We start from the raw sequence: 23,554 nt of genomic DNA, 5'->3' as shown, positions 1-23,554 counted from the left end.
GACTTTGATATTTGACTTCCAAAACCATCTTACGAAATTAATATGTGGCATGAGCTGATATGAAAGATGTGGAATCTTAAATTAGGAAGGTGAAATAGCCTAAAGTGTGTCTTTCAAAATGAACACAGTCTTCTCTGTCGTCATCTTCCAGCACCTTCTGTCCGTTCTCACCTTCCACATCCCTCTGCTTATACTTTCACCGAGCATCTGCGCAGAATCAACCTCATCCATGAGCAGGCTGAAAAAGGCATCTTGAAAAAGCTTGGCATGGCAGCCTAGGACGGAAAACAAATTAGGAGTTCACAACTTCAAACGCCGCCTCACCACGGCAACCCCGACTCTTCTGCCAAGGGTTCGCCTGCTCGCTCCGAGACAGGCCGTGAGAGGAGTTTTAATAAGCGTCGGCTCCATCTGAAGTCGCTTGGTGTAATAAAGAGGGATATAATGGCTACATTTATAATCTCCCTTTCATTTGACTATGGATTTGTTGCCTTAGCTGACGCTGTGCGCTTAGTTTCTTGAAAAATACAGTTAAATCTGGGCTAAGTCTGAGATGGTGCGTCAGAAGTGAGCAGTTTTGTGACTTTATCGCACTTTTGTAAAGCTGCACCACCAGTAAGGAGTTTACTGACTGGGCTGCTGTCAGATTTCGGAGGAGATAGAGAGAATAAAGAGATTTACTTTGTGCTTCTTACACAAATCGACGCTGCATCCTGCAGCCGAGAGCTTCGCTGACTGCCTGAGAAATTTGCCTGAAAAATGTCAGCAATTACTCCTGTCAGCCGTCTCACTGTTCCCTTGTTTACCTAGGAGACTATACCTCGCTATTATTGATCCGCAGTGTGTAAAAGGTCACCGGATTGAAGATGACAGCAGCCGTAGTAACCATGGAGACTCCCTCGCTCTCTGTCTCTGTGACCGAGCACAGTATCAGTCAGCGAGCGCAGCTTTAATGCCGCTGCTCAGGTTCCTTTACAGGTGAGCGGGTGGTAAACTCCTCCCTGTTGCCTTTGCCCCATCTGCGGTGCAGAAACGTGCATGCAGGGCAAACAACAACATTTTAACACACACATCCCACGTGCATCAGTCTGGAATTGATTTAAGCCATTTACGGTCAGCGATGTTTGCTCGCTGCTGACAGGGAGATTATTTCACAATCTCTTTGGGCTTCTTCTGGGTTTTGACTTGGATCAGTCGTATAAATCATCTTTTCACTGAGCAGCTTTACTCAACAATCGGCGGAAGTTAGACGAAGCTAATGCAAGACAAATATAAAGTTCTCCGCTCCCATTATATAATTCCTCTTTTTATCTAGCTCTCACTTTCTCATAATAAATACATCTTGAATTTATTCACACTTAAACAGTTCTTAAGCCAGGTTATGTTTTCCATTGCATTAATCGTGGCTTTCTCAAACTAACCTTTCTCTTGGGCTCTGAACCCAACAAGTATTCTCTTCTTTTTGTGTCCTAACTAAACTCCAGCCGCATGTTTTCCCCTATTTGACCAAACACAAACACAACCCCAATTTAATTTCAAATGTATTTTTCTGGACCTGTTGGTTCCCCACGCCCTTCACTAAGTCAGACTGAGCCTTCTCCAATCAGCTCGGTCCTGGTGATGAACTTGAATCTGGACACTGTCAAAAGAAGAGAATGTGTCCGTTGAGTTCATCGGTTCAATGCGAGCTAACGACCTTCCGTAAACTGATGACTCACATGACTGAACGACAAGCGAGACATTCACAGGCTCCACTTCCTCCACGTGGATTATTCAGTGGCTGCACTGGATCAGATCAACAGGTCAGCAGCATGTTACACCCACTGTATCACATGAATTGTTAGAGCTAGATAGAGAATTCTAAGATGGCCTCTTTTTTAAATGAACATGAAGCTTGGTTGGAAGGATGTGGTTCAGGTCAGGGAAGAATCCACTGAATGAATGCAGATCTGTATCAGGGGCAGATCCAGGAGTTTTATTTTATTTTTTTACTTTCTTTCACATTTTCTCAGATTTCCCAGGGAAGAATTAATGGATCATGATGTCAAGAAATCAGATGAGGGACTTTTATTTATGAGTTGGGGCAATTTGGTGCAGCCTGGTTTAATTTAATTCTATTGGGCCTTTCCAGTTAGAATTATAATTGACTAACAGCTTTCCTCCATTGTCTTTTGGTCTAACAGCCGTACGCACCATAATACTCTTTCTTGCAATACAAACAGTAAAAAGTGATATTTTTAAGGTTGGTGGTTTTGTTGCTGATGTGTTTTGAGTCAATCTCTAAAGCTTCTTGGTTGTATTCAGGGTATGAAGGGATTCTCCATATATAAAATTAGCAAACAATGAGATAAGTTGAGCTTTTATTCTGTACATAATCTATCAAATTCAGTTTTATTGTGGTCAAATGTAAAAAATATATTTGTGATAACATAAAACTGTCAGATTTTGTATTTGAGATATTTTCATCCAGCTGGTGATTAAGTTACTGCTGTAGTATTAAACGATGCATTTTAAGCCATTAAGTTTATTGATTGTAGAGAAACCTCACTTCCATTAGATTTGGAATTCAGATTTCAGGTTTCGCTTCATCAAATTCTTCGGTCCGAGTGGGCACCGTCTTTACTGAGTGAGTAATGTACAGTATGTATCCACAAGCATCCAGCAGGGATGAGTGGCCAAGAAACAGGCCTCTGCACTCAAGCCCACTCAGCGTGAGCTCAGTAGCTGGCAGTCGCAACACTGGGAGGTTCGGCTCAGTGTGAGGAAGAGAAGAAAGTAGCAGGATGGATAAATGAAGTGAGTGAATAAGAGCGCTGTTGCTAGAACATGCGCCTGCATGATGCTCCGGGCCCTGATCCCAATTCTCTTGATTTCTTTTGCCGTCCGTGAAGGAGTGGGAGTGATTGAAAACACCAAATCTATGAGGACCCTCACCTCAGTGATCACCTCGAACATGATGCACTTCAACCTGGTCTAGTTTGGTATGAGTCATCTGTGTCTGTTTGTTAGTTTGTAGGATAACACAAAAACTACACAACTGATTTCCATGAAATTTTGTGGAGGGGTGGGGCATGCGGGGCGGATCCAGAAAGTTTTGTTTCAACTTTCTTTAACATTGTGAGATAGAGCATTTTCAGAACTTCCATTGATTTCATGCCTCTAGATGAAAAAAATCAGGCATGATTATGGGACTGATATTTACAAATGAAAATCTGGATTAAATCTGGATCATTAGCGGACTGTTGCCGGAACCTGTTTCAGTTACTTCAGTCTGTATTTGCGCTCCATGATCAGGTTTGTCCCTCTGTCCCTGGAAGTAGTCCATGTTTTTTATCAATGCTGTCAGTATTTCAGCTTTTAGTTCGTTGTAATACTATGTCCTCATCCTCTGTAGTGAGCATGATACCAGACCTCAGTATTATTCCCCTTTTATAATAACCTTTCTGTTGCTCACCACACTCAACTCAACTTATAACTAAATTAATATTAAGTGATAAAAATTCACAATTCACAAGACAATAGATAACTCTCAGTTAAACTGTGCAAAAACAAAATAATGTGTGTTTTATATCCAAAACAAAAGAGAAGAAATAAAAATCACCAATGGGGCTCTGATATTTTCACCTTTACACAGGAAAGGGCTCTGTGACTGTCCTCGTTTCCATTTGTTATTGCTGTTTCCCATTGTTATTTCTAGAGAGGGTAAGGTACAATGTTTTTAAAATTGTAATCACATTAAATGGGAATATACTGAACGTGTCCTGTTATAGTTTATGCAAAGCTCCCCAGATATTTCAGGGTAATAGCTATTGTGTTTCATGTTGTGCTATTGTGTTTTGTGTCAATATATGAGAATTTATTTGACCTTACTCACTTGACCTTATTGATTATTACCGTTTGATGTTTTGGTAAATTTCCTTATTTGCTTTTCCTAAGAATTAGATGAGAAAACTGTGATCAGCCTGTACGAAACATAAAACTCTGTCAGACAGGTTATTAGCTTAACTCAGAGACAGACAGAGATGGAGGGGGAAACTGTCCAGCTCCATCTAAAGCTAATGAAATACACATTTCTTCACTTGTAAGGCTCACTAATCATGAACATATCACATAATATTGATCTTTTTATATGTTAATGACAAAACTCCAGGACGTTACTGCAGCCAGCTGAATCTGAATGATCAGAACAGAGAAGTGAGATCTCGGCAAACAGCTCGTAATGCGGCGCGATCCTGTGGCTCATCAGTGAGCAGCTCGTCAGCCATTAAGTGTTATATGTTATTAAATATTTATTTGGTCCAAGGCCGCTGCTGTGCCACATTAGATCCACATGTTTGTCATTAGAGGACACCGGCTGCATTGTGAATGCGAGATGTGAAGTGCAGAGACCATGTTGGAGTTGTGCTTAGCAAGGGCGGCTGACACACAATCACCTGCAGCTTCATGGTCAGTGACAAGTGCTGTTTCGTCAATTGCCCTTTTTGTGTTCATGGCTGCTGAAATGTCTGAGTCCAAGCTCTTTACCTGAAACCTTAACTGCTATTTTATTTGATTTTGGTCTACTCTCGTCTGCTCTTTTGTCCGCTGTGGCTCAGGAGGTAGAGCCGGCATCAGCTTGCCAGAAGTTCGGTGGTTTGATCCCCGACTCTTTCAGTTCGCATGCAGAAGTGGCCTTGGGCGAGACACTTGACTCTAAATTGCCCCTGATGACGCTTTGTGGCATCTGACTGCACATGATATTTGATCGAAATGTGACTTTACTGAAACGTGCTCAGAGTGGTCGTAAAGACTAGAGAAGTGCAATATGACAGTTTTCTCTTGTTGCAAAATAGTCTTAGCTCTCTAAGTGACGCAGGTGGACTTCACATGCAGCCTCTGAAGCTCGAGTCCCTGGACTGGGTCACAAATTGAAGTTAATCGATGGATTACCATATCATGGTCATGGAGGATGATGATCCTCTTGACCTTCTTCTAGCGCCACCATGGCGGCCAACTATTTTGGTTTGAAGCGTAATGTCTCAACCCAATATTGAACAGGTACTTTCTGTGTGGGAGGAGCCTCTGAGTCTAAACCCTTCCTGAGCTAAGATGCAGACTAGCTGCCTTCTCCTCCAGGAGTTTGGACTGTGTGGCTAATGGTTAAGAATGATGAATTATATGGTGTTATGGTTGTGTAAATGTTCCAGTTGTGGTTTTTTCATCTCTAAGTTTGGTCAGTGTTTGTGTTTGCGGTTGAATCTGTCTTTGTTGATCCATGAATTTCCTGCAATCTCCCCCAGACAATCCAAATTTAAACACTCTACTGTAAAATTGAGAGCTGGATGATATTAGAAGTGTGTATCTAGGTTTGCTCGCCTTTTGAATTAAGTCCCACATGAACCTGGTTTTATCCAGCTTCAGCTTCTGAGAGAGCTCCTGGGATTCAAGGTGAACTTTCCTGTCTTCAAGAATTTTTGCACAGCCATTATTGCTGCTGTCTTTTTTTCAGCCAATACACTGGGCTGCACAGAGAGTCTCTGCTCCAGCAGACACATCGTTTCCTGATAAAGGATTAGTGTTACCTGATGAACAACACATTTCTCTACAGGACAATTACCCCCATGGTAGGAAGCTTAGTGCTGCTTCTTTCAAAGCAATATATTGATCAGGTTTGCTGCACTGCACCTGATCTCAGACTTAAACCACTGCAGTGCCACAGTACAAAATATAATAGTTCACATATATAAGAAAGTAAAATGTTGTGTTACTACCCATCTTGTTCTTCACCATTCAGGCTAACTGGTCATCACAGGCTGTTGAGCTATACTTATTATAGATTCCTATTAAAATCCATGAAGATCATAACCACCATTCCTTTCATTTAAAACAGGTTTTGGAATATGAAATATCAAACTTTTTGTCCTGAAGTGTAGCTTTCAGTTTCAGACCCGTTGAAGGCGACATTAATATTTAGAGACTAAATAAAAAGGGGGAAAAAAACATGAACATTAGCTCTGTAGTGCACAAGCTTGTGTTTTCAGTGAAATTGCAACTTATTGCAGTAATTATATTTATTTACTGCTACATAACCTCCAGCAGTGAAACCAATGTTCTTTCAGCATTATGGGTAACCCAGTGCTTCTGAAATAATAAAGCCGGAACATTGCTCGCATTTACTATGAGTGTGTTAATGTTTTTGTGTTGTATGTTTCTGTATATGATTTTTATGGACGCAGGGGGAGTGCTAAAAAAGTGGGCTTCTTACTATACAAACACACACCACAGTGAGATGCCCCTATGTTGAGCTGTGCTGGGTGACTCGACATGCTTTGCACTAAAGACCTCACTGCAGGATGCATTTAGAGACACACACACACACACACACACACACACACAGCAGGGTCTAGCCACAGCTCATTAATGCCGGTTGAAATGGAGTGCAGCACACACACTGGGATTAAATGGGTAAATATCTCATATAGAACAGTGTGAAGTGCTGTCTGTCATTGTTGTGTGTGTCGTGTTTGCTGTGTGTCGTGTTTGCTGTGTGTAAATGCGGACAACACTGTGTGTGTGTGTGTGTGTGTGTGTGTGTGTGTTTGTGTGTGTGTGTGTGTGTGTGTGTGTGTGTGTGTGTACGCAGGTCAGAGGCACAGAGGTCAGAGGCAGCGTGAGATTAGTGATTACTGACTGACACACTCCTCTCGCTCCACTGTTTGCACATGAAGCTCTGTCGGTGCGTGTGTGTCAAAGCGGGAGGTTGGATATCTATATCCACTGTGGCTCAGAGCATTCCTCACACACCGCTGAGCGATAGCCACATTATACAGTGCAGAAAATCCTGTTCCAGCTTTATCAATAACTGGCCCCGAAGCCAAAAAAACTCACCACAGCCAACAGAAAAATATGACTGTGGGAGACAGAGAATATTCATCATCGCTGGGGAGGAAAAGCCTGGCTCTGGGGAAACTACAGGTTGTTTGTTCAAACCAGACAACGTTGTGTTTGTTTATTGTTGAGGTTTCCAGCCAGCTGGCTTCGCCTTCCGTTGCCACAGGACAGGGATAATGGACAGCGTTGCAGTTGAAGGAGAATCAACTTGTTTTTCTTTCGCTTCTTCCTCCCGAATATTAGATTGTGTGAGCGCAGTTTCTCTTCCCCAGCAGCAGCAGTGTGCAAAATGCCGTTACACACACACACGGCTGAGAGCTGCCCCTGTGCAGCACCGGTCCTGCGCTGCTGGTCACAGAGCCGCTCCACCGATGCAGCTGAGGGAGTTTGTTGCCTTTCTCACCTTGATGGAAGCTGCTGAGAGACTGGAGCGAGGATTCATGTCTTTCCCTGTCAGGATTTCACTGCGTTTGAGCTGGTGAGGCCTCTGCTCCCCGGTTGTTATCACACCCACAGCATATACTGAAGGGCGTGTCGGGACTTTACCGGGCTGGTTTAGCTCAAGGTCAGAGATCATGCACTGACTGAATAGTGGAACAGCTCTCGCCCTGGGCAGCACTGGCAGCGTGCACAGCGTGTTGCGACTGCATTGCTGAGCTGCTGCGTCTCACAGGCGTTTGGTGTCTGCTGCAGGGCTACGTGGGTTTCTGATATGACTTCTGTATTTCATTGAATAAAAATAGGCTTATGTACTCAACTAAATGCCAGGACTCTACGCTATGAAGCATTTTCTGTCCTGCAATAGCAATAAAACGGAAACGCGAACCACTTTGACTTTAAAATGGGTCAAGGAAGCAAATATTAATGTGTGTGACATATTCAACATCTAAACTCATTTTCATTATGTATTTTTGCTGTGAACCACAAGCAGCACAATGAGAAAAATGGTAAATTTTCTAGTCTTGATTCAAGGCACTTTACAGTACATTCACACATTCATACAGTGCATCTATGGGCAGCACTTTTTCTTTTCTATGAGAGGCCATTCAGGGTTCAGCATCTTGCCCAAGGACACTTTTGCATGCAGACAGGGAAGACTGGGATCAAACCTCCGACCTTGTGGAGAACACGAGACCATCATTGAAATTATCTTTTATTATGCTAGCAAAACATAGGAGTAGACCATTAGTGCAAGCAAGTCAGGTGAATATTTCACAAATTCTGTGTTGGTGCTGCAGCTGGATCATGTGACCTGGTGACATTTTTCAGCGCTGGATGAAGTCAGCATGCATTGTGTAAGGACCAGCATGCATCAGTCAGCTCTGCACAGCGCCACATCAAATCGAACACACCTAAAGACTTGGGCTCGTCAAGCTGAGGGGATCTCTGATGGGGGCCTGTAGCCAGCTACAGACAGGTGTGCTTGTCAAGGCTTCTGGCTGCATGGGAGACGATGTGGCGGCAATGACACAGTCAGTTTTATCAGTGCAGTATTTATGACCAAAATGCCAAACAAATGAAGTGTGCAACATAAAGTCATCCTAAAATTTTCCTGCAGACAAGTAAATGAGTAAACCCCCACTTAAAAACACTTGTTTTAGAAATGAATCTCACCATCAAATGTTTTTAATCCATTTTTTATTTGATCCATTGGTTCATTGATCAGTTTCATTAGTATTTATCATCATAACAAGCCTGACAGTCAAGCAATTTGTAGAAAAAAGATTTCAACAGAGTGCAATCAAATATGGAAGACTTATCCTTCTGTCAAGTAAACCACACATGAAAAAATAATGTTGCTGAAGGCAGATTCAGATTAACTGTTCAACTCTGACCAAATGAGCTGAGACACTTTCCCCTCTGAGACGCCAGAGGTAAAAGAGGAGTCTGAGGGGAGATCGGTTCCTGGGTTGGCGTTGCTGGTCTGTGGCCTCTCCGTGCTTCCTGTGCTGTGCTGTTGAACTGACAGTGTTTGCTGCCCCGACAGTGAACTCTCCAATCTGCCACATTTCTCCACGTGCAGTACGTTCTCTGACTGTACAGTGATATCACATGAAGTCTTGTATTGAGACACTGATGATTACGTCCTTTCTTCTCACTGTCTCTTGTCATGCTGTGCCCTTTTCAAGAATTGCACAATGCTTTTTTTCTTCTTGTATTATCTGATAAACAAACAAACAGATCTTGTTACTCAAGAAAATTGCATTGTCTTTCATTGAGTCGAGTTAACATCGACATTTTAATTGTTACATCTTCAGTTCGTTATTGTTGTGCAGGCAGATGCAATAACCTCTGCGTTAAAATGATTAGAGTTGTGTTTCATTTATTTGATTTAGCAGCTATTTTATTTACATGTACATTGTGTTTAGTAGCAATTAACAAATATGAGGCTAGCTTGCCAGAATGCTAAGCTACACATACCTACTCAATGTCAACATTTTGCTATATGGTAGCATTTGCATTTTGCTCCGGGCATTGCTGAGTCTCACACTGTTATCATTGTGCCTCTTCTATTTATTTATTTATTTGATCAATCGGATCTTTGTCTTTTGTGTGAGCTAATGGATATCTGAGGTATTTCCCAGAGGGTGAATAAAGTAGTTAGCATACCATGGCTGTGCTTTTTAGATCTGTTTATTTTTTTTCATTAAGCAAATGTTGTTCCAAATGGTTCCTCTATTGCATTTTTCAGGTCATTTTAAATGTGCGTTTTTTTATTGTTGCTGGATTTTAATTTTTTACAACTTTACATTCTCACCCAGCCTTTAGAATTAACCGCACATTATTAATTACTTAAACATTTTAATTAATTTGGTCAGAGGTACAAAGAAAATCACAGAAGTACAAAAATAGACAATAGCGACAAGGAATGTAATAATAATAATATTTAAAAATAAATATAAGGCTGTGCCTTCAATCCACGGACAATACTCCGTCTCTGTGATGCAAATCAAAGGACGGTCATTGATAATTTTTTAAGTTGTGCTACGTAATTTCTGGTCACTTTAGTTGTTTTGACCCTTCATGAGATGTTATGAAACTTTACTGTAATGGAATACTTGCAGTAGCTCTGGGGCAGGTCCTGCTTGTGTGATGCAGCATTGTGTTGGTGCAGTGTGGTGTTCAGGCCCACAGGGTCCTCTCCTCTGCTCCGGCTGGTCAGTGGAGCTTAGCAACCAGGGAGGACAGCGAGAGGAGAGACCCTCCCCAGATATATTCTTACTGTTGTGCTGCGGGTCCCTGGGATACGCTCGTCACGAAAATGTGAGGCAACATTCATCCACATGTCACATATCACATGTAACACGCGTCAGAATGATGCAATGTATTGCTTCGGAGATAAAAGTGGGCGGCTCTTGCGTGTTAAATCTCTCATGTGTGTTAAATCCTTTCTCTCTTTTATATCAAACCGTGTAAACACAACTGTGATTGCCATCAAGAAATTACCCCAGAATCATACGCCTTTGATTTTGTGCTCAAACCCTCCAACCTCCCAGGGTGTTCTGCATGCTTGACACAGCTCAGCTTATAAAAAATGCATTCAGTGTATGTTCATCCCAAGTGGCCGCTACCACGGCTGAGTGGTGATGGCAGTTTGTCTAATGGCTGCTAAACGCTGGATCTGAGAACGCTGCAAAGAAAATTCATACTCGATTGCTTTTATTATATCCGAAGTGAATGTCTTCATACAATAACATCTTTTCTAATGATTGATGTGTGTGCTCTTTTCACTGTTGCACTGAGAAACTCTGTAACTATAATACTACATATTTTTTAAATTCGATGGTCTTTCCCCTTTGCCTATCAACTGTCCACCGGACCAGCTGAAGCAAACTGGCAGACAACACATTCTTGACTCGGTCGAACATCCGTTACGCTTCAGTGCCATGTATTTTGAAGTAGCCTAGTACTTTAAGTATAAATGTCTGTATGAAGTCAAAAACTGAAATACTTTTCTCGTTTCCAGCAAAAGGGGAAAAAAAGGAGAAAGTCATCTTAATATAAAGCTTAATTTTAGAAAAAAGAAATAAAAAGCTGCAGTTTGAGTTTCTTCTTAACTACATTTCACATATATCGCAACAAATATTAGCTTTCAACTAATCAGCTTCAACACTCCTTCACTCTTTGTTCCCTGCTTCACCACCTCACTTTCTCTTCTTTAGTGAGATTAAAGAAGAGAAAGTAAACTCTACCTTGTAGAAAAAATGAAAAAAGCTGCGCAGGTTAAAATTGAAACGCTGTTTAAAAATGTAATAATAGCTCCTGGTCCGTATAGAATTTGATAGAAAGATAAAGTTCACATAGATAAATGTTGATAGATTTAGATTTTAAAGAACAATAAAAACAGTGCTTCATAATGTTAAGCTCCTCTGGGGGGGGGGGCTTTGTGCGCTGTATGTTTTGCTTTGGCCTGTTGGTGGTTAGCGAATCAGTAGGTAAAAATAAAATAAAATTCAAGAATGAGAAATTAGTAATAGCACAGAAGTTCAGAAAGTAACATGTTAACAAAGGGGATTACAGTATACAGTACAAAGTGGTGATGAACCAGCTCACACACTGATGACCCACATTAATATTCACTATGCATCCAAACTCCTTAAGGAAAAACAGAATCCCACACAGTTGTCTTACCACTTCCTCCTGAACACATGCACACATATTTTCATACATATACTCCAGAGGGATATAAAATTAGATTAGAGGAAGCACGGCCACACACAGGGAGCTGCTTCATTACTGGTGGCATTTAGCACGAAGACCCCTGCACCTTACCCAAGACAAATGCCTGTGTGCAGCACGCGGTTCCACCTATTATATGCTGACATCTGGGGAAAGGTTAATACAGTCCTTAAGTGGAGGAGATGCCTGGCTGCTCTGCATTGCTTTTTGTTTTCCTCCACTTTCATTGGCCGGTGTGGTGTGAAAGGCGGAGAAAAGGGGCATGTGCAGGGTCAGCTGTGCTCAGGCCTGTTTCTGTACTGTGTGTGTGTTTTTCACAATATTCTCGATGTCCTTGTGTTTTTTTTTTTCTTGCAGAGGAAGAAACGAAGCAGCAATACATGACAAGAACTGGTGCAGCTTAATTGGAGAACAGATTTGAGATCGGGAAGTCAGTTTATTTATAGAGCACATATGTACATTTTAGATTCCATTTTAGGTTCTTTTTATAGCTTACTAAAGGTTCTTAATGGTCTGAGTCCTCAGTAAATCTTTTATCCTCATACAACCCTGCTCGCACTTTGAGATCCTTTGGCATGAGCCTTTTAACTGTTCCAGATTCTCGGCTAAAGACTACGGGGACGGAGCTTATGAAATAAGAGCTCAGAGGCTCTGGAACTTTAATTTAAATCCTAAAACATAATTTTATTTTACAGCAGTTCCCTGATTTTACATAATTCTGGTTTGTATTATTGTTTTGAGTAGTACTCTAGTGGTACTACATCTTAATGTTTTCTTGCTTTTATCTATTCATTTAAGATTTGTTTTGATGTGGGGCTTTTTGTGTTTTTTCAAATCTATTTTTACTTGTGTATTTTTTGTGAAGCTCATTGTAACTTAGTTTTTTAGAAGTTCTTTATAAATAAATAAACATATTATTATTATATTGGATCCGTCATTGCTTGGGAATTGAAGGACGCATTTGCATGAGCTTTAAAACAGCCTAGTTGTGCCGCTGTGACGCAATCAGTGTTCAAATGCAGCCTCTGAAGGATGCGACCCCTGGATTGAGACACACTGATTATCTCTCCTGAACTCATGTGTTTCACCTGTACCCAATTATCACTGACACCTTTGTGTGTTTAATCTGTGTCGTCTTTGTCAGATGGTCTGTTGAGTCCTGCTCTTGTTCCCTGATGTCGGAAGGATCCTACATTTTCTCTATTTTTAGCTTGGGCAACATTATGCAAGTAAATGATCTCCATGTTCCTTCCACTGCGTATTACACAGTATGTGGTCATGTGTTGAATCCTCAGGAAGATCACCAAAAAGTGAGTTATTCCCTTTATTTTCATGTCAGCTATTTCCTAAGCTAATGAAGTTGTCAGGGCAACAGTATTTTTTTTTTTTTTTGAGAATTAAATGTCAAATTTTTTCATTTTTCAAACCAGCTTGTACAGTGTAATAAGTCTAATTTGTGCACTCTGGGCCTGACTCAATTGTATTATGTTGCACAAGCTGCTTAGGGATTTGTGATTTGGGCGTTATTTGGCAATGAATGTTAACATGTGTGGGCTGTGAGCTCACATATCTGTGAGCAAAACCAAAATCAGGAGGCTGATGTGAGACCACAGGGACACAATAACGTCTTATGTCTCCACTGAAATTTCACTGATGCAGGTGCGGTAGATTGACTTGAATTTGGGAGTGAACTATTCCATATGAAAAATAGTAACACGCTCCTATTCAGCCACCCGCCTCGTTTCTCTGCTCCCGTGGCTCAGTGTCACTAGAAATCAACTGTTAGAGCGCACCACAACATCCCCAGGGTTATTACAAAAAATGGAGCCAAGCCTGTTGTTTCTGTTTCTTGAGAGAAAAAAGTAGTGCCCTTTGGTGCAGGGATAACAGGGAATCAAAGTGAACGCATCTGTAGGTAAAAGATAAAATTAGGAATCCTCAGTTCAATGCCTGAGGTGAGATCAGCCTGTAGAGACAGTTTAAAAAAAATTTCACAAATGTTGTTTTGAGACTTCATCTATGGCCCCAGTTAATACAGCTTTGAATGGCCGTGTGTAGTGAGTACTTCATATGAGCTCAATAAGAGGAAGGTTTAAGGGTGCTTAATGAAAGAGGGAAATAGCTGTTGATGCATTAGAGTGTGAGTACTTAGCGATCTTAAAGTCTTTGCTCACAAGTGTAGCTTTAAGGAATAAAAGGATGAGGGCAGAAGTGTTCATTCAGATGTTGGTGTCAGTCAGCAGGAGGCATTATGATCCAAGTGCAGCTCAGGTTAGTGATGCAATTGACTGATTGGCTTGTGTGTGTGTGTGTGTGTGGTCGGTGTGTGTGGTCGGTGTGTGTGGTCGGTGTGTGTGTGTGTGTGTGTGTGTGTGTGTGTGTGTGTGTGTGTGTGTGTGTGTGTGTGTGTGTGTGTGTGTGTGTGTGTGTGTGTGTGTGTGTGGAAAAGTGTGGAAAAGTGTGGAAAAGTGTCAGTTGAATAGGTGACTGGGATGAACAAAAACAAGAGAATGTATAAATCTAGAATAGCCAACAACTTCTCCATAGCCCAACAGTTCCCTTAGATTCATTTAAGCTGAACCACATTGTGCACACTCATAGATATCAATTCCCTAAATGAAAATGCCAGTTTTTTTCCTCCTAGAGCCACAAAATATTCTCTGGGAAATTGGTAAAAATGTCACAAAACACCCTTTTCCACAAGAAACTGAAAAACATTTCTAGTTCTACCCCCTGATCCAGATCCACATCTAAATTGAATGGGTTCATCTCTGATGCATGTGAAGTCCGTCCACCAATGTGCTGAAATCCTGCTATTAAACAAATGCAGATGAAACCATAGCCTAGTTGGTGGAGGTAACAAATGAGTGAATAATTGGAGTAAGTGAAATGACAGGAGAGTTTCTAATTGTACATTCATTTATCTCTATTTAGTCACCAAGGCAACCACCTTCTCTGGATGTTGATTCATGGTTCATTTTTGTCTCTGCTTTATAATCCTGTTCTACACGATCTCACTGTTATCACTGGTTCTGGTATTTTCCCCTGAGAAAAGGGGTGATGTGTCTATCATAAATATTTTATTTATTAACTCTTTCATAAATATTGGGAGACATCGAACTTGGCTCTGTCTAAAGAATGAAATCTGCATAATAGCTCGTCAAAATCAAGACTTTATATTCATTATCACACAACAGATTTCTCATTTGTCCAGGTTCTTATCAGATCCAAACTCAAAACACTTTGCTTTGGATTGAAAATCACTTGTGCAAAACCGTTTTATATATAAGCTGCATACAGTATATCAGGCTCACAAAATGATGTGTGGGTGAGAGGCAGTTGAGATGCTGCTGGTGGACAATCCCAGGCTGTTGAGTTATCCCTGTCATGACATCAACTTTATATTTAGAACACAGATTAAATCAGTATTGATTTCCTAACTCACACCAAGAAAGTGGATAAGTGTATTTCTAAAAATATTCATTTGATTCTGGCCTATTAATTTTAAATTCTGACCTTTTGCAAATCCTTGTGACCTTTCATTCCATTTCCACCACAGAGCGAGTCTACGCTGTGTTCACCTCGTCTTATATTCCTCAGTTCAGTGTCAATATTTTAACATTAACATTAACCTTCCCATTGTGGTTGGGTCAAATTTGAGCAGTTTGAGTTCAAATATATCATAAATCTTATCCAGTTTTTGTATTGGAAGAATAGCCTGTAATTGCTAACCATAATATGCTGATAAATATGTGCAGTAATGTAAAAAAACTGCCCTGCACTAGTATGTATTATTGTGTTGTATTCATACTTGGATTGTGACGAGTGGATTAAATAATGTTAGGCCAAATTAACTTGGCATTCTAAAATTGGGTAACTTTTATTAATGAATGATTCCTAAAAACATTACTGCCTTCGTCGTTCTTGAAATGATGACTTGTGCTGTAAAGAAATTGCAGGACCTTGCAATATTTGCATGGAAACTGTTTATCTCGCATAAAATAACCCACTCCTCTGCATCCCGGAGTTTCCTGGAGGGGCTGATTAATGTTGGATGGAGTCATGTCTAACTTGTTTGTGTCAACGGGTCGGAGGAAGTTAAAGTTGCATGATTCTGCTGCGATGTTTGACCGGGGAGTCTGATTCAGCGTCTTAATCATGCTTCCTCGGGCGAGACCTCGCGATACCGAAATAACCATCCGCTCCTTCAGAGCTTCTGTTGACTCTCGGGCTGACAGTCACACAAACAGACACATGCACAAACATGGGGGTGTTGTACACACAAAACACAGGCAGACACACAAAGGCCACACACACACGCCTTATTAGACATCCACAAATCGCTTTTCAACACACTCATACACACATGCACCTTCCCACATTTTTTCTCTAAGTGATTTATCTGCTCTGATTTGGGAGAAATGATTTCCCGTAATGAAACAGACAGACTAGATGATTTTTTTATTCATCTCAGGACAAAGCGGGCCATGGCCTTCTCTTCGCGGTAGACAGCTCGTATAAACATCGCCAATGAGTTTGGAGTTTTCCCATTACCCCCTCACACCCTCTCATCATCTCCTCTCTAGATTCAGCATGTCTGGACAGACAGTCCATCTAATGAAGGCCTGCAAATTCCCCGCACAGCGCCTCGGAGAAGTTCGCAGAGAATCTTTTCTGTCATCATCCCCTCCTTAATCAATTTACAGGTCGTGAGCTGCAGGCTTAGCTCGATGATTATTGTTATGGCGAGGTGGGCGCGCTCATCGCTCGCTTGTCTAACCTCGCTAACACCTCCAGAACAGGCGGCCAGATTGAACAATAAAGTCGTCTCTGCAAACCCATCCTGATTTAGAGCCCGTCGTAAAATTGATACTTATTTTTTTCTTCTCTGGTGCTCACTGAAGTGCGATATCATAAACTGCCTCTCCTTTTCTTTTTTTTTACTTCTCTCTTTTTCTTGTTCAGAGATTTAAGGCTCTGGGTCACAGGGGTCACTGAGCAGGGCTCTCTCAATGTCAGCAATCATCAAGCGACTGCCTCTGAAGTCTGGAATTCTGCTCAGCTGAGGGTGAAATAAAAAAACAAAGGCAGTACGAGTCTGAGTCACAGCCAGCGCTGGAAAAACAGAACGGTGACGGATGCATGAGGTGGCTTCTTTGAGCGCTTTAAACAATTTTCAGCAAACTTAAGTGGATATTCTTGGGGCCTCGTGACCCTGTTTCTCTTCTTCCTCCGTCTTCGTCACTCTGCCGCTCATGCAGGGAGCCGCACTAACACACAGAAGATGGGCTTTGTGCGTCACTGTTATCATCTCCCTGTTAGTATATGAGCCGCAATGGTAGAGTGGGTCAAAAGCTGCCATAGCTCCCCAAGGTGATTGACAGACACACACACACACAACTGTAGAACACATTGTGACAAAACAAAGCTTTTCAGACACATCGCATTTTCAAAATACACCTGTACGCCTGTAAAACTTCTTTAGCCAACCTGTGAGCCATGTTTTACAAGAAAATGAGTGCTATAATAAGATTGCTCCCAGCGTCCACACTCCCTCTGGGCTGTGCGTTCCAGTGTTATGTTGAAGACGTGTGCATGTGTAATGCAGTGGAAGGGACATGACCTGGGCTCGTGAACTTGCGATAAGGAGGGAGCTGGAATGTGCAGGAGAAACGGCAATCTATTTTTTATCTAGTGTGAACACTTCTAGGTGCAGGAGTGTGTCCTTTGAGGCCAAACTACATCCTGCCTATTCCTGTGTCGGCACAAGATTTTCTTCTTGAAAATCACTTGAATTTGTGCAGATGGAGACCCAGGAACTTTGAGAACAAAATTACTTGCTGCCTCTCATAAACCTCTATGAAATTAATATGGAATCCTTTGTCATCTAGAGTGTAGTGTGATGATTTGACACCAAATGATCCATCCTCAGTTTGTGTTTGGTAGCAAAGTCACTGAGATTGTCGCATGGCAGAAGTTTTATTTTTTTTAAAAATTGTGTCCATATCTTTTTTCTTTTATATACTGTGTTGATATGGTTGCAGGGATTTTATAGCATGCTTTTAGTTTGAAATAGACAGTTTTATGCTTCATTGTTTACTTCCTGTCGAGACATCCCCTCATGGTGTGATCATTTGAAGCCATCTACCTGTCCACCACTGGGCATCGATGGAGCAAACAGAAAACAAGACGGAGAGCACAAGGCACTGGGAGAGGCTGGAGACGAGGACACGTGAGAAAGGGGAAAGACGTGGACGAGACCAGGACGAGACACAAAGGTAGGAAGGCTGCACACCGAGTTGGAGAAAGGTCGGCAGAACGGGACCAAGGGCCACAGGGGACAGTCCACCATGGGAGAGGAGGGTGTGAGTGACTGGGCTCTGGTCAGCAGAGAGGAAGCAGGGCCAGAGTGCAGCGGTGTGCACCTGGCCGCTGTGGACATGTCTCCTGATGAGAGAGAGCGAGATGCTGCATCAGCGACCAGTGCAGCCTATGGCCCACAGAATAAATTGACTGGTATCACACGCAGCGCTCCAGTTTGGACCTTTAAATCCCTCCTTGTCTCTTACTTTACTGTGGACCAGGACTTCTTGGTTTAGCTATAAAACACAGGAACCTGCACTAACTGTACCCAAACTTCTTCTGCACCCCCTCCTCATAGTACAGTCAACTGACCATAACTGCAACCTGTTTTTTTTAATGATGACAGCTTTGCAAATGGTTTCTGGTCTCCTTTATTATTCTTTATCTTCCTTTTTCCTTCCACTTCATGATTCCCCTCACCCCGCGTGTGTTGTTTTTTCAATATTTAATTGGAAAACTTTTACATTATTCAGACAGTGCACAGGCGAGGTGTGTGTGTTCATGTATGTCTGTCTTTGTGAGGACCAATTAGAGTTGCAAATGTTGAGTGAGGACATTTGTAAGAACATTCAGTCGACCAGGATCCTCACATTTAAAAAGGTTGTGTGTGTGTGGGTGGTGGTGTTGGGGTGACATGACAGCTGTCGGTTGTTTGAGATGACACACACACACACACACACACACACAGAGTTAATTTCAGATTAGTTCCCCCCATCTTTTCTCCCCCGTTCTTTCTGTTCCTCTCCAGTGATTTGCTCCAGTTGTCTTATTCCTCCTCTTTCTGGATCTCATCTGTTTGGGGCTGGGTATGTTATGTTTTCAAAGCTCTTGCAGAATTCAGAGGAAAGGCAGAGTTTGCCCACTACAAAGCAGTGAAAGCCCTGCTCCTGTCTGAAATCTTGAGGGCTTACTGAGCAGCTTGGAGTTTTGACGGGTGGGAGGAGCTGTGTTTTGCTGAGGCGCCCGGTCTGGGCAGGTTGGTAGGTAGGAGTGACACAGTGATTTGTTTTGTTGGGATGTTACTTTCACACAGTGGTCTCTTACTCTCTCCTTTACTTTGTTCTTTTTACTTTGAAAGTGAATGCTTTTGGGAAAATATGCTAATGTGGTAAGATGAGAAGAGATTGTTAGCTAAATGCAAAGAAACAGGGAACCAGGTTCTATTCAAAATCCCACTATTGTCACTCACTTATTAACTTGTTGTATATTTATAGTTCACGATGTAAAATAAATTATACAAAAGTAGAACTACCCTGCGGTTTTATGCCTATATGAGTTTACTGTGACCTTTAACCTTTGACCACTGAATCACTTCATCTTTGAGTCCAAGTGACAACTGCTCAAAATTTGAAGAAATTCCCTCAAGGAGACTTGAGACATCATGTCGAAGAGGACAAAAACATGTTTTGATCTTTAACCACCCAAATCGAAATCAATTTGAAAAGATTCTCGTGAGTCATTCTGGAGAAATTCCTTCATGAGGCAAAAAGGGGTTTTGTGAGGTCACAGTGACTTCTGGGTGTTCTCGATAAATCACATTCACAAGACCAGGACTTTGAACGTTGACCTTAACCCACGAATTCAAAAGTCCAAATGAAAGTTTGTGCCAAAATTGAACAAATCTCACAATGGTGTTGAGATCTAACATTCACAAAACCAAAAAACATGTTTTATAAGGTCACAGCAACCTTTCATCATTAATCACCTAAATTCAATCAGTTCATGTTAGAGTCCAGCTGAACATCTGCAACAAATTTGAAGAAACTCCCTCAAGGTGGAGTGATGAACAACCTGAAAAAAAAATAATGTCTCCATCCAGTGCAGAGGCATAAATATCAACTGGGGGGTAAATTTGAGAATTTGTAGTTTTATGCAGGTTTATGTGCTGAACTATTTACTTAGATTTTCTTGGAGACACCGTTCATGACATTTACACATTGATATCTATTCAATGTAGAGTGTCAACCCTTTGTTACTCATGGATGGAGCCTGAAAAGCTGTTTTTCCTGTTGATCTGTTGACTTACATACGCTGGATGCTACTTTGGTACATCTGCTTTTTCAATCCAAAGGAATACATTTGGATCTAAAATATCAACCTGCACAACTCAGCAAATTCAATGGATTTCAGTGTTTGCATCAGACTGAGCCACATCATTTGGAGTTGTTGGCTGACATCAGGATAACAAGCTCTTACAGATGCTTGCCAATATTTAGCATTTTTTCAAATTTCCCCGTAGCAAAGTTATATTGAGATAATATGCAAAGTAATTCTGACAATGACAAGCTGTGGGGGCGACTTGTTGGCAGAAGGAGGAGAAGTCGATAGCGGATATGGAAACTGTACGTGAGAATAAATTAGCTTTACCATCAGTCATGAAATGCTTCGAAACAAGGCTGAGTGAAAAAGAAATTTTTTTTATACCTGAGGTGTCTTTCTTCATGGGTAACCAGCCTAACGCACAAAACTGCATTATACAGTCACTGTGAAATACCCAAAACAAATAGGATCCACAAACAGAACATATCCCGTCCCTGTGAATATAGTACGCTGCAGCTGCAATCCAACATCTTACATTAAAGGCTCCTCCGCTTGAGTGACGAGATGCTTACAGTCAGCGCGGATCAAAAACGTGTTAAGTGCAACACTTGCTCATCGAGATGGCTGCACACCAAACATAAGCAAACGCTCTGGAAAAAATGATTTGCGCTCGACATGTTGAGAGTGCAAAGCAATTACAAACAACATTAAAAATGTACTGAACTATATTTGCTTCTGAGCCAGGAAAGAGAGGGAGAGAGAGAGAGACAAAAATAACGTCTGGGGAAGAAAGCAGAGCGGTGAGAAAGACACAAAGATGAAGAGATGTTGAGGGAGTGCATGCAGCTCTGTGAGGTGAGTGTTTGTAGTCGGAATGCAAGGTCTCCTGCAACGGAGCAATAATAAAAGGGCCTGCAGACACTGAGGGGGAAATTGGATTTTTATGGCAGCTCGTCAAATATAATTAAAAGTTTGGGATACACAGAGTGGCACCAGAAAGAAGTTTAGACAGGAGAGGTGGCTTTTTGAATACCTTTTGTCTCAAGCAGGAGACAAGTGTGAAACACCTCAAAGAGCGACGGGGACGGAGGTGGCGACTAATTGGTCTAAGCTGGACTGCGGCTGTTCCAGTCTGTTTGTCCTGTGAGCCGTCGCTGCCTGTTATTCTCATTAAGATAACTCCAAACAACGACCTCGAAGGTTTATTGACCTTGAAAATTGCAACTTGACAGACGTTTGTTTATTGGTAATTGTCCGTTGACATTCTGCTCAGTTGTTATGTTACTTGTTTGTCTCTAGCAAACATGTGATCCAGTGTTTCCTATTATTTTCTCGACTGTGGCGGCCCATCATCCATTGTCCTGCCACAGTTTCATAATGAACCAAAAGACATTTTTAACACTTCTCATAGAAACATATGAGATCTCAAACTTGTTTCTTAGCTTTGTTGCTGCATTTGATAGCTCTGTGCAGTGCTGTTTGCCACCTGCTCACTCATGTACTCATAAAGTGATAGTTAAAAGTTTTTACCGACCACGCAGACAGTCAAACCTCATGTTTCAGCTGCAGTTCAGCTGTCCCCACTACCACCATAGATCGATTAAATTGAATGGTAACTTCTGTGTGATCATTCTGGACGGCAGACTTGTGTGATAACATGAATTCCTCTGAGGACGTAACTGCACCACCAGATAACAGGTAGAAGAAAAATACAGTGTGACCTTTTCTGTGAACTACGTGAGACCAAATCCTGGAGATGCAGTGTGCTGAGCTTGCAAATAGTCCAGTGCAGTGTTATAATTCACTTGCCTCACTCAGAGAAAGTTACTCGCCTCCAGTTCCCTGTAAATTTCACAACCTCTGTTATCTTCCAGTCTCTAACAACTAACATCTACATTTTGCTTTTTTCTCTCATTTTCTAGTCAGACTGCAGTAACCATCAGCACATTAATCATTTAATTTGTTGTTTTTATTTCTTGCGGTGTGTCAGTGAAGTGACGACGACGGCTAATCTGACTTTTTCACATCTCAATGAAAATGTTTAATTGTATACTTATGTTTACATCCTTGACAAGCTCCTGTTTGTATGCTATAATTTAACTTTCAATAAAAACATCTGAAAAAATAAATCTAAAGGATAAAAATACAACAGCACATTTCTTATATTACACCAACAAACTCCTGAATGAAACTGTTTCTGCAGCTGAAAATTAAAGCTTTTGGAGAGAAATAAACAGAAGATAGTGGATCAGAAGTTTGTAGAATGAAAAGTGAGACACGTCGTGCGTGGGAGTGAAGTCCTCAGCCAATCAGAGCAGAGTTGTATCGTTACTGCCGGCTCACGATGATTTATGATCATGTGACTTGACGATATTCTGCGGTGCTGGATAAAGCCAGACACATTTTCTAACCAGCATGCATCAGCTCAGAGCCACATAACATATCAGATAGTCTGTCCTCATCTGTAGCTTTAGAACACAAAATATCTGTCCTGGCGGGGGAACTGTGGTTAGTTATTTTGCCTTAGAGCAAGACCTTCATGGGTTTGAACCTGGACTTGCTGGCTGACCAGGGCCCGTCTGCTTGGAGTTTGCATGTTCTCCCTGTGTCTGCATGGGTCGGATTCCTTCCACTAAGATAAGCAGCTAAAAGGCTCTTAGGTGTGAATGGTAGTTTGTCTGTATATGGTTGATTGTCTCTATATGTCCGTCCTCCCTGAGACTCTCAAAGTATAAGCAGTTTTTTTCATCTAATTGCTGTGTACCGTTTTTTAAAAGCTGTAATTAGCAGCTGAATGTGAATTCAAAGCTTGTGCATTTAATTCTAACTCAAACATACATTATGTAGATATTCATTATGTGAGGAATTAAAAGCCACCTACGATAATAATATAGCTTTGGCAGCAGCTGATATCTTTGGTCACATTATGACCTCAGATAGTTTATGTTATACTATGATAACATTTTAAAAACAAGGTACATATACAACCATATTGTAAGTAAGCCCCAGCATTGTTTCATTGTCAGCCCATTATCTACCAACTGAAGAAAAACAAGCAGAGCAGGAGATGGAAATGGAAAAGACAAGTGGAATGAATGGTCTAGCATCATGTGATAAGAAATGAGTAAACGTTTTATTGCAAGCAAGCGAAACAAGAGATGTGACGAAGAACTGAGCTTCTGAGAAAAGGGAAATATCACAGTGTGCAGCTCAGACATGAGAGGGAAAGAGAGCACATGTGTCAGGACCCCCCCCCCCCATCAGATGACGCTCAGATCTCATTCAGTCATTCGACGGCCACACAGGCAGTATGCTGGCTAATGGAGCGGAGAGGCGTGAGAGAAACAAGCTCAGGGAATCCGTCGGTTGTTATCTGCAACAGACTTTATCAGACCTACTTACTGGGAGCTGGCTGACAACAGAGCTGACACCAGGAACGGAACCTCGTGGCCAATAATTTTGAGGGGTTGCAGGGAATGAAAGATTACTGTAATCTCATAACAGTGCGTGTGATCTGATAACCAAAAATTGCATTGCCCTTGAACATGGATTTAACCCAACTACTGTTCCAGTCGAGCGGCTCCGAGGCCACCGGCACTGT

General features: G+C 41.6%; 1 long non-coding RNA gene across 2 annotated transcripts in view; it reads left to right on the top strand.

Moving 5' to 3' along the window:
- Positions 1 to 23,311, top strand: part of LOC109632670 (uncharacterized) — a 30,895-nt gene extending 7,584 nt beyond the window's left edge. The window contains exons 3-4 of one of the 2 annotated variants that reach the window (XR_011240213.1): positions 11,908 to 12,860; positions 17,691 to 23,311. This is a non-coding gene — a long non-coding RNA (uncharacterized lncRNA). The remainder of the gene's footprint in view (positions 1 to 11,907; positions 12,861 to 17,690) is intronic. The other variant, XR_002202940.2, reaches the window with a different exon arrangement.
- The last annotated feature ends 243 nt before the right edge of the window (positions 23,312 to 23,554 follow it).

This window comes from Paralichthys olivaceus, chromosome 23 (genome assembly GCF_024713975.1).
Source record: "Paralichthys olivaceus isolate ysfri-2021 chromosome 23, ASM2471397v2, whole genome shotgun sequence".
NCBI classification, from domain to species: domain Eukaryota; kingdom Metazoa; phylum Chordata; class Actinopteri; order Pleuronectiformes; family Paralichthyidae; genus Paralichthys; species Paralichthys olivaceus.
This window is presented reverse-complemented; position numbering and strand designations above follow the sequence as displayed.